Source organism: Macrosteles quadrilineatus, unplaced genomic scaffold, assembly GCF_028750875.1.
Source record: "Macrosteles quadrilineatus isolate MER2022 unplaced genomic scaffold, UCM_ALF_1.0 Scaffold_5__1_contigs__length_97177068, whole genome shotgun sequence".
Lineage (NCBI taxonomy): Eukaryota > Metazoa > Arthropoda > Insecta > Hemiptera > Cicadellidae > Macrosteles > Macrosteles quadrilineatus.
Genome location: NW_026542598.1, coordinates 87,612,968 through 87,627,177, shown reverse-complemented (window position 1 = coordinate 87,627,177; position 14,210 = coordinate 87,612,968).

Sequence of the window (14,210 nt, the reverse complement as noted above, 5' to 3'; positions counted from 1 at the left end):
TATAAGCTGTTTGAAGAATAATATAACATTTAATGAAACTATGCATTCATTCAATATACAGTAATCTATACTATTATATAAAAATCTAATGGTGTCTGTCTGTATGTGTATTACTAATAGGTGCAAAAACTACTGAACCAACTGGGCTGAAATTATACAAAAATATAGCTACCATACCAAGGACCATTATAGGACTATTCACATTTCGATACTGGCCGTAGGATTTGCTTCTTTGGCTTTACAAGTTCTGAGGTGAACATTTTAAAAGTAAATATTGATTGGTCTCCATGGCTGTGATGAGAACACTAACAATGTTTGTTTACATATTTTGCTTTGACATTTAAATGTAAACAAGAGGAACTGCTTAACTGCATATTTCACAATTTCAGACAGCTGATACAAAGAAATTAAATATAATATTTTCCATAACTATGAGATAGGTTTATTTTAATCTAACCTTTTATCATGGATTATTTATTCTAAAACTATGTCAATGATTATAGAGAAAAAAAGATTCTATAACCGTTGCTGTATCAACTCCGGCTCTGCTTTGGATTTTTTAAAGCGTCTAAGTTATGAAAATAATGTTATTGGTATGTTTTCATGGAAACAGTATTAAAATTACAAAGTATAGATGTTTTATATGAATTTGTAGGCTACTTTAAGTAAGTTCTAACTGCTTAACATGTGTTGGATTAACTTAACATAACTTGCACATCACATTGTTTTTTATGTGTATATTTAGGTAAATTAAGTTATTGTGTTTTGCTAAACCTATGCTTAAATTAAACTAAAGAATATCATCAATAACTAAATTGTACGTTGATTTTTGTTTTCTAAAATCTGTTGTATGTAACTATATTTAATTATCAAATGCTAATACAAAATACTCTTATTTTATCTTAACATAGCTTTCAGTTCACATTTACTTTATTTGATACATTTATTATTTGTGTTTTGCCACACCACTGATTAAATCAAACCAAGGAAACTATCATAAAACTAAGCAGTACACAGTGTTCTTTTGTTTCTAAAATCAATTAAATATCTGTTACTATGTTTACTTAATGGTAAGTGTGAAAATGTAAAGGCAATGGACGATGGAACTATTTAAAAAAACGAGTTTGTATATTAAGTTGTTTGTTGATATTTTTGTAGAGTAGAATCAGAGATGCAATGAAGCATATAGGTACTGTATTTGCTATTAAATTTTTTAGTCCTTGATGCTTTGATAATCATATTAGTTTTGTCTGCTGTCTTTAATGCTAAATTATTTGTTTAAAATTTTTTATAGTACCTATAGATATAGTTTCTTTAATATTTCAAAAAACTGTATTGATAAGGCACAGCAATATTTCTAAAGTTTATAACAGCTGACTTAGTTTTGCTAATGATTTATTGTGAGTGAAGAAACTGAAGATGGAAGGATTTGTGATTTAATATAAAGATAAAGAAGAGTGAAATTAAAAAAAAAATGTTCATTTAAATTTAATAGTTAGTATTTTTGCAACTTCAAAATTGAAATTTTATAATGTCAATAATAAATTAAAAGATATGTAAGATGAAGGTAAATCATGTATGTCAATGTTTTATTCTAAGATTTGGTAAGTTTTTCTCATATCAGCCTACACAAGATTTAAAATTAATCAAAACCAAAATGGTGGTATCCACTACTTACCAGATTTAAAAGTCATATAACTTAAACGTTTCTATTAAGGCTATAAAAGTTGAATTTTGTTTCTAAAAGCGTTGGCGGATGTGTAACTATTATATGCAACAAATGGAAAGATTAAAATGTTTCTATTTTGTGTCCTCTTCCCGTTGCAAAGCACGGGTACAACAGCTAGTCATTTAAATGAACTAAAAACTAAACTTAAACAGAATTAAGGTTGAATCAAAAGGCTACTTGAAGACACATGCATTAGTTCATACAGGAGAGAGACCTCATACTTGCACTACATGTGGAAAATCCTTTGCATCAAAAGGCTACTTTAAGAACCATGCAATGGTTCATACAGCAGAGAGACCTTATAAGTGTTCTACATGTGGAAATTCCTTCTTGACTAAGAGCAAAATGAAGAGACATTCATTGGTTCACACATAAAAGATACCTTACAAGTGCACTACACGTGGACAATTCTTTGCGTCTAACACCGTTATGAAGACAAATATTGCAAGGATTCATTCAAGAGAGAGACTTAAGTAAGTGCACTTCATTTGGAAAATCCTTTGAAACCAAATTTGAAATAAGGAGAAATTTATTGATTCATAATGGAGATATACCTTCGACATTTAAGTGTATTAAATGTTGAAAGTAATCTGCATTTATAAGCTGTTTGAAGAATCATATAACATTAAATAAAACCATACATTCATTCTATTTACTTGAACAAAATAAAGGTTTATGAAGGGGAAAAATGCTTGAAATCGTTTTTAAAAATTCATATTTTAACTAACACAAAATCTTTTGAACAAACTACAGTTTATTTTAGCAAAATATCGAAACAGAGTAAGCTTTTTTTTCATCTGGCACTTATGGTGTTATTTGTAAGCAATAAAAATTTATTTTTAATTGTATGTAAAACTATTCTTATGTGTGCAGGTGTCTTAAGTGTAACTGATTCTTATATAATTTGATTATTTTGGCAATTTAATAAAACATATGTCTTTGAATGGCTGCCATCTTTGACTTGGTTATCCGTTTGAGTTTAAACTTTAGCATTGTATTCTACTAATTCAAACCGTTAAAATGAACATTTTCAGTTACCCCCTATCTACCCTTAAAGGTGGATTATTTACTATATTATTATTTACTGTTTACTATTTAATATTTACTATTTATTATTATTTACTGTTTACTATTTAATATTTACTATTTATTATTATTTACTGTATAGGTAAAATAGTATATGCTAGTTGAGCTACGGGTGAGATGATCTGTGCCACCGAGTGTGAGCTGTTTTTTATACACCCTTTACACATATTTCTTGAATAATAAGATCTTTACATCATCCTCTCAAAGTTGCTTGGGTTCAATTATTGAGCTCATATAAATTATAATTCAAAAATCTAGAAATGGTAATAACGTTGTTACAGTAATCTATACTAATATTTAAAAATGAGATGGTGTGTGTTTGTATGTCTGTCTGTTACCCAATAACGCAAGAACCACTGTACCGATTGAGAAGATTAATTGAAGTCAGCTGTTAATACTAAAATTTGACAGTTGAAACAGCAGATGTTAAGAGGTACAGGTTCTGCTCCCATGAATATAAAGTTTTATGATTATAAGAATAGTTTAATTATGGTTTTTAAGAACATTATTTTAATGGAAACAGAACGATCATTACAATGTATAAATGGTTTTTTAATAATTTTGATATGGTAGCTTTTTGTTTAAAAATTTGAACTGATCAACAAATGTTTGGATTAGGATTTAATAGGTTTTAAAAACTAAGAGAAATATTTAGGGAGTTTTAAAAATTTTACTATTCGATATTTACACTTTAATTTGAGTTTGAATTTAATTTACAAACCAAATTTCAATTATACTTAATTTTATTCTGTCCAGTGGTAACTACTACTTATATTTTCTCTATAATCTACTTCACATTCGCCTTTTTGCATTTATTTACAGAAACCTCCTTAGTAGTTGTGTTTTACAACACTGCTTTAATTTCACCATAGAGAATATCACAAAAATAAGCTGCACGCAATTCACTTTTGTTTTAAGTCAATTAAATATCTGTAACGTAACTATGTTTCTTTACCTAATGTTTTAAGCTATGGAACAAGTTAAAATAATAACTGTTATGTACTATGTTGTTAAACTATATTTAAATATTTAAATTGGTGAAATCTGTGCCCTGATTAACAATAATAGTTAATAACTTAGTTAATTGTAATTAGTAATAGTTAGGCTTTGTAATAAAAGGTAATACAAGTTTTCCATTAGTTTATTTTTGCTCATTATTGTGATACATACACACTGATCTGCATGTAAAGATTGAACTTTGAAAAAATCTTAGTAGTATAGGGTGAAACATATAAATTATATGTGATATCAATATAAACTGTTTTTTGCTTTACTACAGTGCATGTGTTGATGTGATTATTTTTCCTTCTTTACTTTATATGTACGTTTTTTAACGAAATTAATGTTTAAGTAAGCTTATTATTTGAAAATTTCGAAAAGGAACATTATTTCCATACATGCATCAGCGCATCATATCATTCGTCTTATAAGTTAGCATAGCCTTAAAGAAAGATATTTTTCAAACTAAGAGTTTAAATTGAGCTATGTTCCTGAAACCAAAGGGGAATGTGTAACTATTTTATACAACAGGCTTAAAGATCATAGTTTTCGCTTCCGTGTCCTCTCCGTTGCGAAGCACGGGTACAGCAGCTAGTGTAGTATTAAAAAAGAAAGGGCCATGTGGCCCTAACTTTGCCTGAATAAATAACAATTTTTTGTTTAATTTAAAACATCTATTAATCTTAAAAATCTTCTATAAATCTTAGTTTTTTAATACATTAAGTCATTGGTAGAATATGAGCTTTATACAGACCCATGTCGGCTCACCTCCTGAATGTTTGATATAGAACATTTCTTTCTGTGAAACTCCCCCCTTTATTTTATACTTTTATAATTTATCTGAAAAAAAACAAATTATACGTCTAATAACACTAGTAATAATATATTTACACTTATACTGTTGAATCACACAAGACGTTAAATACATATGAAGGATGGTATAAGTGTAAATATATTATCACTAGTGTTATTCGACGTATAATTTGTTTGTTTTCTTCAGGTAATTTACTAACACGTACGATGCTGATCAAGAAGTTATTTATTTTATAATTTATTTCAATCTTTTCATATATATAATTTTATGCAAAAGTTAGAGTTAATCAGGTTTTGTTCCACTTAAATAAAGCTATTTTTATTCAATTTTAAGAATGGATAAAGAATATAATTTCGATATTTTCTACAGGATTTATACAAATGTTTTTTTGCATATAATATTTTCTTAAACAATAAGGTATATATAATCAAAACACTGTTTTACTAATATTTCTGAGCTCACCTTCCACACTCTTTTGTATCGTAAACGTCTACCTCAACAACCACTTTAAAATAAACTGATTAATTAATTTTACTAAATATTTCAGAATAGTAACATTTTTACAAGTATAACTTATTTCAACATAGATCACACGAGTGCATCAGAGGATGTATGAAGGCAAGGCTGAAGAGAAGTCAAAACATTTGCATGTCAAAGTTCTGTCACTTCATCTCATACCTTCGGTTGTCAATATCCAAGATATTCGAAATGTAATTTGCATATTAATCTTCTTATTGAATTTTGTATGAAGCATCAGTAAAAGAATTACAATGGATACTGTAAAGGACTCTTTACCCTATATTAAACTTTGAAGCTTGCGTTTGTGTATGCTTTATGTTTGTTTAGTGATCATTGAGTGCCTTAAGTTTGTATATAATATTATGATATGTATTTAAAATATACGTTTTATTTGCGTTGTTATGCGTGAGGACAATGAGTAAATTTCAAGGTTAAGGTTCACAAACTCCAGAAATTATTTTTTTAAATCATGTTTTAAGAGCTCAAAATGTCATGAACTGCTATGGATTTTAATGTAATAAGTAGAGCGTTTCACGAGCTACACAATTTTCCAACCCCAACATAAAGTCCCGACGACATGGGTTGCAGGGGTAGTCACAGTCAGATAGCAGGCACCTCACGTTCTTGCGTTGTCACCATGTTGCCACGCGCCACGAAACAACATTGTGGGTCCATTAATGCATTGTAAAGAACTGTGCATTGATAACCCAACCTAACCTAACCACAGTGGGTTTTGCCTAAAATGAAATGAAATGAAAAATATCTTTATTTGTCCTTAAAATCTCTAGCGCCAATCCAGTTCCATCTGACAGTATCAAGCTAGTTCTCGCAATAAGAAAAATGAATTTAAATTAATTTAATACATTTTAACTTATCAAGAAAAAAATTTAATCTTCATGTTAAAAGTGTTTTCATACATTGCTTCAATTTTCTCGTTGTTACGATTGCTACATCTCACCTATATTAACTAAATGAATGTGTTTTTTTATTGATACAAGATAAAAAACTTTAGTTATATGCCAACCACGACTTATTCAATTTTAATTTGTTAATTTACATGCATGTAGTAGATACAAAATAATAATGTTTATACAGGTTGTCTCGGAACTCTCTACCAATATTTTAGGGCATTGCTCCTGGGTAAGAAACATACCTAAATATCATATTTAAATTGTCCGGAAGTCCTTGGTTACTAACACAGCCGCCATTTTTTCAGTTATTAATTTTTTTCTAAAGAATGGTTAAACATACGAAATGGAAACTTTGCACAAACATTTATGACAACTAGACAAAGCTACCAAAAAATTATCACGATTTTTCAAATTCATAAAACAAAATGCCGGCCATTTAAAATTTTGTTTTTTAAATAACTCAAAAACCATTGATTTTACAGAAATTTTAAATGTAAAATTTTATTTGTACAGAAAATATATATTAATGAAAGACACTGCCTCTTATAATCTATATATTAATAGGCAAGCATGTTTCTTTAAAACCTTTTTTCTCAGCTCGTGTGCATCGTGGGGTAAATCTACGCATACCGTTAGAAAGCTATTTTCCTGTAGGTGTGCAGAATCCCTTTATAAATTTAAATAGGCTCAAAGATAAGCACAAAAAATGAGTTTAAAAATTTGAAAAAATTAACATGGATCTTATGCGTTGCCATGCTGGTGACGAAATAACAACGAAATATAAACAGAAAATCAAAACAAATGGAAGAAACTCCAATCACATGTTTTATTTACAGTGTGGGGTGAAAATAGAGAAGTGAGTAAGTTTACATTACATATTTTTGGTCGAGTTTCGACCACTGGATGACCTCTCGTACAGCATAAATAGCTGCGTACAAAATGATTGCTTTTGGAGTTGTACTATTAAACAAAAACTAAAAATAATAAATGTACTTATTTGAACGAAACTTCACATACATCGTCTTCATATAGCACTTACTAATATAATATATAATATAATAAACTGTTTCTAAACTACACCATCCCAAATATCACATAAACCTAAACAGCTCACAAAACTCCTGCCCTTGAATCATTCTCGAAAACGACTTGGTCAGACCCACCTCAATCCTTTGTTGAATATCTTCCTTGAACTTCCTCAGAAGCCACTCCACGATCTTCTCATATGTCCAGTTGAGAGGTCCAAAGTTGGTGATTTCCACGTCGTAGTCGTCCAGAGCCTCGATGTACCATAGGTCTAGCATGGTGCTACAAGAATCTTCCTCCTCGAAGACAAAGGTTACCTGGAGGTAAATGGAGTTTTTCTTCACCTTGAGTGTGATGTCTCCTGAAACGGCGATCTTCTCGAACTCAGCCTTGTATTTGTAGGACGTCTCCAGATGACGAAGACCGAAGTGGAGTCCTACGGTGACTGTCGTTAGAGTTGCGGTAAGTGTTGAGTTACCAGTTCTCTGAAAGGTGGAAAGGTCATTAACGTATCCATTTGTACCTGTCAAGCTGCCCTTGACAGTAAAGAACAACACCTTCTTCTGGAAGGAGGCTGAGAAATCGTCCACAGCGATGGAGTCGGCACCACCAGCAGTGACAAAATTGTTGATATCATCGAGTAATATGTCGAGCTTCTCGTCAATCGTGGATTCTGATAAAGTTGAGACTATGAAAGTGAAAAGGAGGAGTATCATCGTGTAATTGAGTTAAGGAAAGTAACGTAGGCCTTATCGTTGAATAAACGTGGTTAAGTTTGATGCTTGATACGAATGAGGAAAGTATATACCTCAAGTGGGGTTTAAGGTATTAGAAGGTAGAAAACACCAGTTTCCGAGAATTTAATTAAAAGTATTCAACCATTGTAAGTATCACTGCCTGATACAAAAGCAAACATGTAAAGAAAAATGTGGCGATGAAAAAAATGTAACAATGTTCAGTAGCCTATATTTAAAAATAATTAAAATTGATCTTGACCTAAGCACATATTTTTTATTTAATTTACTAATTTCAGGAAGAAACTACAGTAGGGGGTTTTTTTAGATTAACACTTAGTCTAAACCCTAAGTCTGTCCAAGGAAATAACCCAAATGTAGTATCATTTGCCCATCGTTATACATTTCAATGCAGTTCACAGTTGTTTGTTCCATTTATGATCATCTCTATACGTACATTTTTAAATGTTTTTTTTTCAAAACTACTAAAACAATCTTTTAGATGAATTATTCCAAACAAGATATATCTAAGCTTTTTCTAATTTCGCGGAGGCGAGTTTTCGCTTCAAATTACGATTGCCGATTTAACGGTCTTAAATTAAAACTCAGATTATCTCTTCAGAATTAATTAGTTACTCCAGAAAATGTTTACCTTGGAAAAATATTCTTTCTCAGTGGAATTGACTGTGAATATTTAACCGTCAGGTAAAATGTGAATTTGTAAAATTAACTTGTTGGAACCTAAATCAGGGAATGCTTTATATTTATCACTTACTGTATACCAAGCATTCTTTTATTGTTAATTCATCTCATGTTATTTTAGATAATCTGTATTTTTATTCAGTAAAGTTAATATAGAATTATTTGTAAGTCCTACAGCAAAATATTTGTTGTACACAAATTAAAGTACATTTTTTGAAAATATAGACTAGTAAATACATCTTTTGGGAAAATCTTAGTTTTCCAACTAACAGATTGTCAAGGTGGAAGTTTGTTCAAGCCTTAACCCAAAGTTTTTGGAAAAGATGGCAAAAAGAATACCTCTACACGTTGCAACAACGATGGAAATAGAGAAGTCCTCAACCTAACATCAAAATTGGAGATCTTGTCCTATTGCATGAACCAAACCAACCTCCTTTTCATTGAAAATGGGACGTGTCATTTCAACCCCCCCCCCCCCAGGGCAAGATGGGCTTGTACGAGTTGTAAGATTAACAACTTCAACAGGAACACTCTCCAGATCTATAACTAAAGTCTCCTCCCTCCCAATCAATGAGTAATGAAAGAAGATAGACTGTTAACCATCAGTTTATTGTAAATATGTTCATTTCAATACTCTCAATACTTGATTATTAGGTGAACCCCTCTTAGCGGTTCACGGGTGGGGGTATGTTCTGTAATATTCAGTATAGTTAACAACTTTGTTATAATAATGCTTTCTTCTATCTAAAAATAAATACAGATGGCATTGATTTTTAACTTGTTTTAATGTTTAAAACAACATATGTGAAATAATTTAATAGTAATTTGTTAGTTGAAAACATGAACATCAAGAAATGAAGATCCCTCTCTCTCTTTTGTACTAAAAAATGTAAAGTTTTGTGAAATCACTCAAAGTTTAATTGTTATTAAAACTACTTGTCAATTGTATCTCAGTGTTATAATTTGAAGAATCAAACTCCGCTTATCTTATAAATACAGTCCACTACACACGCTACCGAAATTCTATATGTTCTGTAATATTCAGTGTAAATTGTGATTTGTTATAATAATGCTTTCTTTCATCTAAAAATAAATACAGATGGCATTGATTTTTTACTTGATTTAATGTGTTAAAATCACATGTTGTTTTCAATTTTTTCATGTTGGGTAAGAATTTTTGGTACTTTCCTGTTAAAGGGAACATTCATTATTATCGATGATTTTTCTCTCGATATATCGATATTAACAAATTGAAACATATCAGCTGGCAACTACGATAAATTTTGTTCAGTATCAACAAACAATAATGAAATGAAACTGTTAAAAAAATAACCTAACATAACTAACCAAACTTGCTGTGTTACATTTAAAAATTCCGTGTTTAACTTGTTTTTCTGTTATCAAAAGGAATTTTTAAATAGTACAGCAAGTTTGGTTGGTTATGTTAGGTTAGCTTAGAACAGTTTCATTTCTTAATCCATATAATAGACTATTTTAGCCTAAACAAGATCAGTTGTCAATTTGTAATGGATCGGAAAACAAAAATATCGATATATCGAAAAAATCATCGATAATAATGAATGTTCCCTTTAACAGGAAAGTACCGAATTTTTTAATGTCTTTAGTTTATTATTTTTAAATCTGACAAACTTTCAAGTTATTCGTTCAAAATTATATTTAATATTTTTAAACTATTACTTTTCGTCTGACATCATTCATTACTACAACAGTAGCTTTAACGCCATGGGAAATCTGATGTATTATAATTTAGCACAATTAGAAAATAAAATTACCAAGTAAGGTGTGGTATTTTTCTAACTATTATGACAGTTTTTTTCATTCACATGAAATCTGTCTCCTTATTGTGATTTGTAATATTTGCCTACAAATTTCCTAACATTATTTCTGCTGCAGAATGATATTGAAGGGCTCGCACCCTATTTGCATGTCAAAGAGTTTCAACGCTTCACCTCTCCATTTGACGCTAACAATGTTATCTAACATTATTACAGTGTTTATTTTCATAAATGAAGTGTTACGCTCCTAGCCTCTTTCAAGTTGTTTTAAAACACGATTTTCAGGCGGCCATTATTATGTTACTGTATCTGTAGTTTACACATGATCAGCTGTTATTTGGACCTTTCAGCTGTAAGAAGCATGCTAGGTAGACCAGGCAAATTAGCCGGAAAAGAGGTGTAGCTCCTCAAAAACTGCGGGGAAGCTGGGAATCGTATTATCTGTTTTGGAGATCCTGAATAAGTTAAGAATAATTTGTCTACGGATTCTAAAGTCAGCTGAGTGTATAGGAGGAAAAAAACTAGGCCGATTTTGCTCACTTTTTTGTTTTTTGCTGATAACTCGAAAACAGTGCATCACACAAAGAAACATTTTATACTTATCTAAAAACCATTAAATTCCGCGTCGAATGACATTAAAATTGGTTCAGTAGTTCTGCCACAACATGTCGTCAAAGTTCAGTAATTGTAACCATAGATAAAACATACTCTTGTGTTGGTTAGTCTATGTTGTAACATTATCATCTTATTCTTGATGATTACAGCGTGTTCCGCCAGATGGCAGTGTATGCTATGGTTTTTGGTTAAAATTACTGAGCTTTGATGACCTGTTGTAGCAGAACGACTAAACCGACTTTAATGATTTTTACTTAATTCTACGTGCAATGTAATGTTCTTTAGAAAGGTATAAAACACTTCTTTGTGGGATGTACAGTTTTTGAGTTATAAGCGAAAAACTAAAAAATGAGCAAAATCTGCCTAGTTTTTTTTTTGCCTCCCATACATTTAGCTTACTTCAGAATCCGTCCCAAACTCATTTTTAACTTATTAAGGATATCCAGATCAGATTAAATCGATTTCCAGCTTTCCCCTAATTTTAAGGAGCTAAAGTCTAATTTGCCTGGGCTAAAGTAACATTTATGTTTTACATTGATTTCACCAATGTTAAGAACAATATAAAAATTACTATACCGGTATCTGATATGTTTAAACATGGTTCTTTGAAATCGTAAATTATTCCAGAATGTGATCAATATTTCTGGAAAATGTCATAAAATATGTTTTAATTCTACTTGATTGATGTGAGTTACAGTTTTAATTTTTGAAAGATTAGGAGAATCCGTACAGGAAATTTTGAAAATCTTTGAATTATTACTATTTGTATCCTATTTTGCCATCTCATATTTTCATACTTTCCAAATTTACCACATCATGATTACTCACGGTGACCAAATAATTATGTTTCGTACTAGTGTCAAACGCATTATTTAGCATGTAAAACTAATGGACTAGACATGTTGGATGCCAATGTCTCTTTTCTGGGATTGATAAATGAACCGTTACGGTAAATTCATTGACTAACCTTAATATATGTTATAATGTACAGTTCCTATCGATAAAAATATCCATTTGTTGCAGGCAACTTTTATTAGGCATTCTATAGTTCTTTGCACTGTAGGCAAGGTATAAAATACGTTGTTGTAGGACTTAAATAGACTGTTATACATTTGTTAGACATTAACTGAAAAATCTTAAATAACCTAACCTAAACATATACAAAATATTTTATTAATACAGATGATAATTTAGATTTTTATTCTTTTTGGCATTAGCCAATCTTATCTAAATACCCTCGCCGCAGCAAACCTGTCGATTAAGCAAATTTGCATTTTTTTAAATGAATGCTCAATTAAATTTATTTTAATAACATTAGGTTTGAAGAGTACCTAGGTTTGCTGCTACAAGGAAATTAATAAAGTCTGTTTTTAGTAAAATAGTATAAAATAAATAAATTTACCAAGTTTGATCAAAATATATCCATAAACAAGTAAACTACAACATTTATTAATATTCTCCATAAGAATAACATGAGAATTTAAGTAAATTTAAAATTTTTTGAACTTTCTCTGGTACTAATAGTTTACAAAAACACTTTGATATACTAAATTATTATTATTATTTTTTTGGCTCTTTGAAAGGTCTTGAGAGAAAGTGGGAAATGTTGTTTTTTTCTCGGCCACACACACACACACTTATACATATATAAAAATTTGAACGAATGGTGTTTTTGCCTCTAGGGACATCAAAATGAAAAAGTAAATCGGTCCTAGTCCTAGGTCTTACCATGCCACTTACGGTAATAGCTACTTGCCTACAGGGAAATGTGCTAAAATTACGAAAATTAACCAACTGAACCTTACCATAAAACAAAAATAATTCTAAGTAAACGGTTCCCTAACAAATATTTATTTTACACTTTGCCTCACCCATCTGTAGGCATATTATAGAAAACATAATATTCCCATTGATAATTTGGCATTATACTGAACGTTATTACTTCCTTTCATACTTTGCCTAAAAGCTTCAGACATTGTATGGCAAATTCTATGTAATGCTTGCATAGAGTTTGCGATTAACACAAATCTTCTCAACTCTTGTTGTATACTATTGTCTGTTGTTACACTGTTAAATGTTTAAGATATTCATCCTGTCTCATGTTTTCCTTGACAATTATTCGACAGTTCATATTATGATTTTCTGGCAAACTACTATTGATTTATCATTTGTACAGTTTATTTTAAATTAAAATAAATTTAACTCATCCTACGAATTAATTTCAGACATAATCTAAGAAGCAAACCTGTGTTGTACAAATTGTAAATAATTTTTTGTTTGAACAAAAAGAGTTTTATGTGTAGCACCCTTAGATCCAAATTAATCCTCCCGGATAAAAGCGTCAAGTTGATGAGGGTAGATTTTCACATAAACGGAATGTTCGATGGAACATTGCTTAGTTTAAGTTTTAAGTTAAAACTATATTTCCATTAAAGAATAAAATCTTTTAGCATGATATTTTTGTATAGGGAGTTTTGCATCGAGTTTATCAGCTTTTGATTGTTTATTTTATTTTGATTTTTTACCACACATTTTTGTTATGAATGTTTTTACGAACAACATACGAACCAGTTTTAGAGATAAACAAACTTTAGGCAAATAAAACTAATCGCCTAAAACTAATTTTAACACTATTTAATTAAGCTATCATCTCTCTGTTATTTATCCTATTTGCATTTTATTATTTATTTTATCACACTTTTAGCTTTTTTTACACTATTGCCATCAGTAATTCAAAATAGCACAGGTGTTTAAATTTCAAAGGCAGTAAGATTGATTATACCATTGATTATATCCCCCAAGTTCTCACGATTAATGCAATATTTACGGAGACCATTTTCAAATAACAAAATTAACAGTAGGTTCAATGCGGCAAACCTCTTCAAATCTAAGAGTATAAATATCAACTAAGGCTACAAGTAAATAATGACTATGGGTAAGGCTATCTTGGCACTTTCCCAAGCAAGATTTGTGTGTAAGATAAGAGTAAAAACATATTCTAATAAAGTAGTTTGTACTGTATCTAGTGGAGTCTGCTTGGTCAACTCGATTCACATACTAAAATACTCTGGACTCGTGTATTTTGTATCGATACTATTATAATAATAGAGTTGTCCTTACATAATAAAGATGCATTACAAACAATTATAGGTTTACAATAGGCATTTTCCGGTTTCAATACAAACCTTTTAAAATTCCCTCTTTCCAGGGGTAAAAAATATGTGGTAGAGCAAAATAAATATTGATTTGGTTTCTTTTGCATCAGAGATTAGGAGTTTG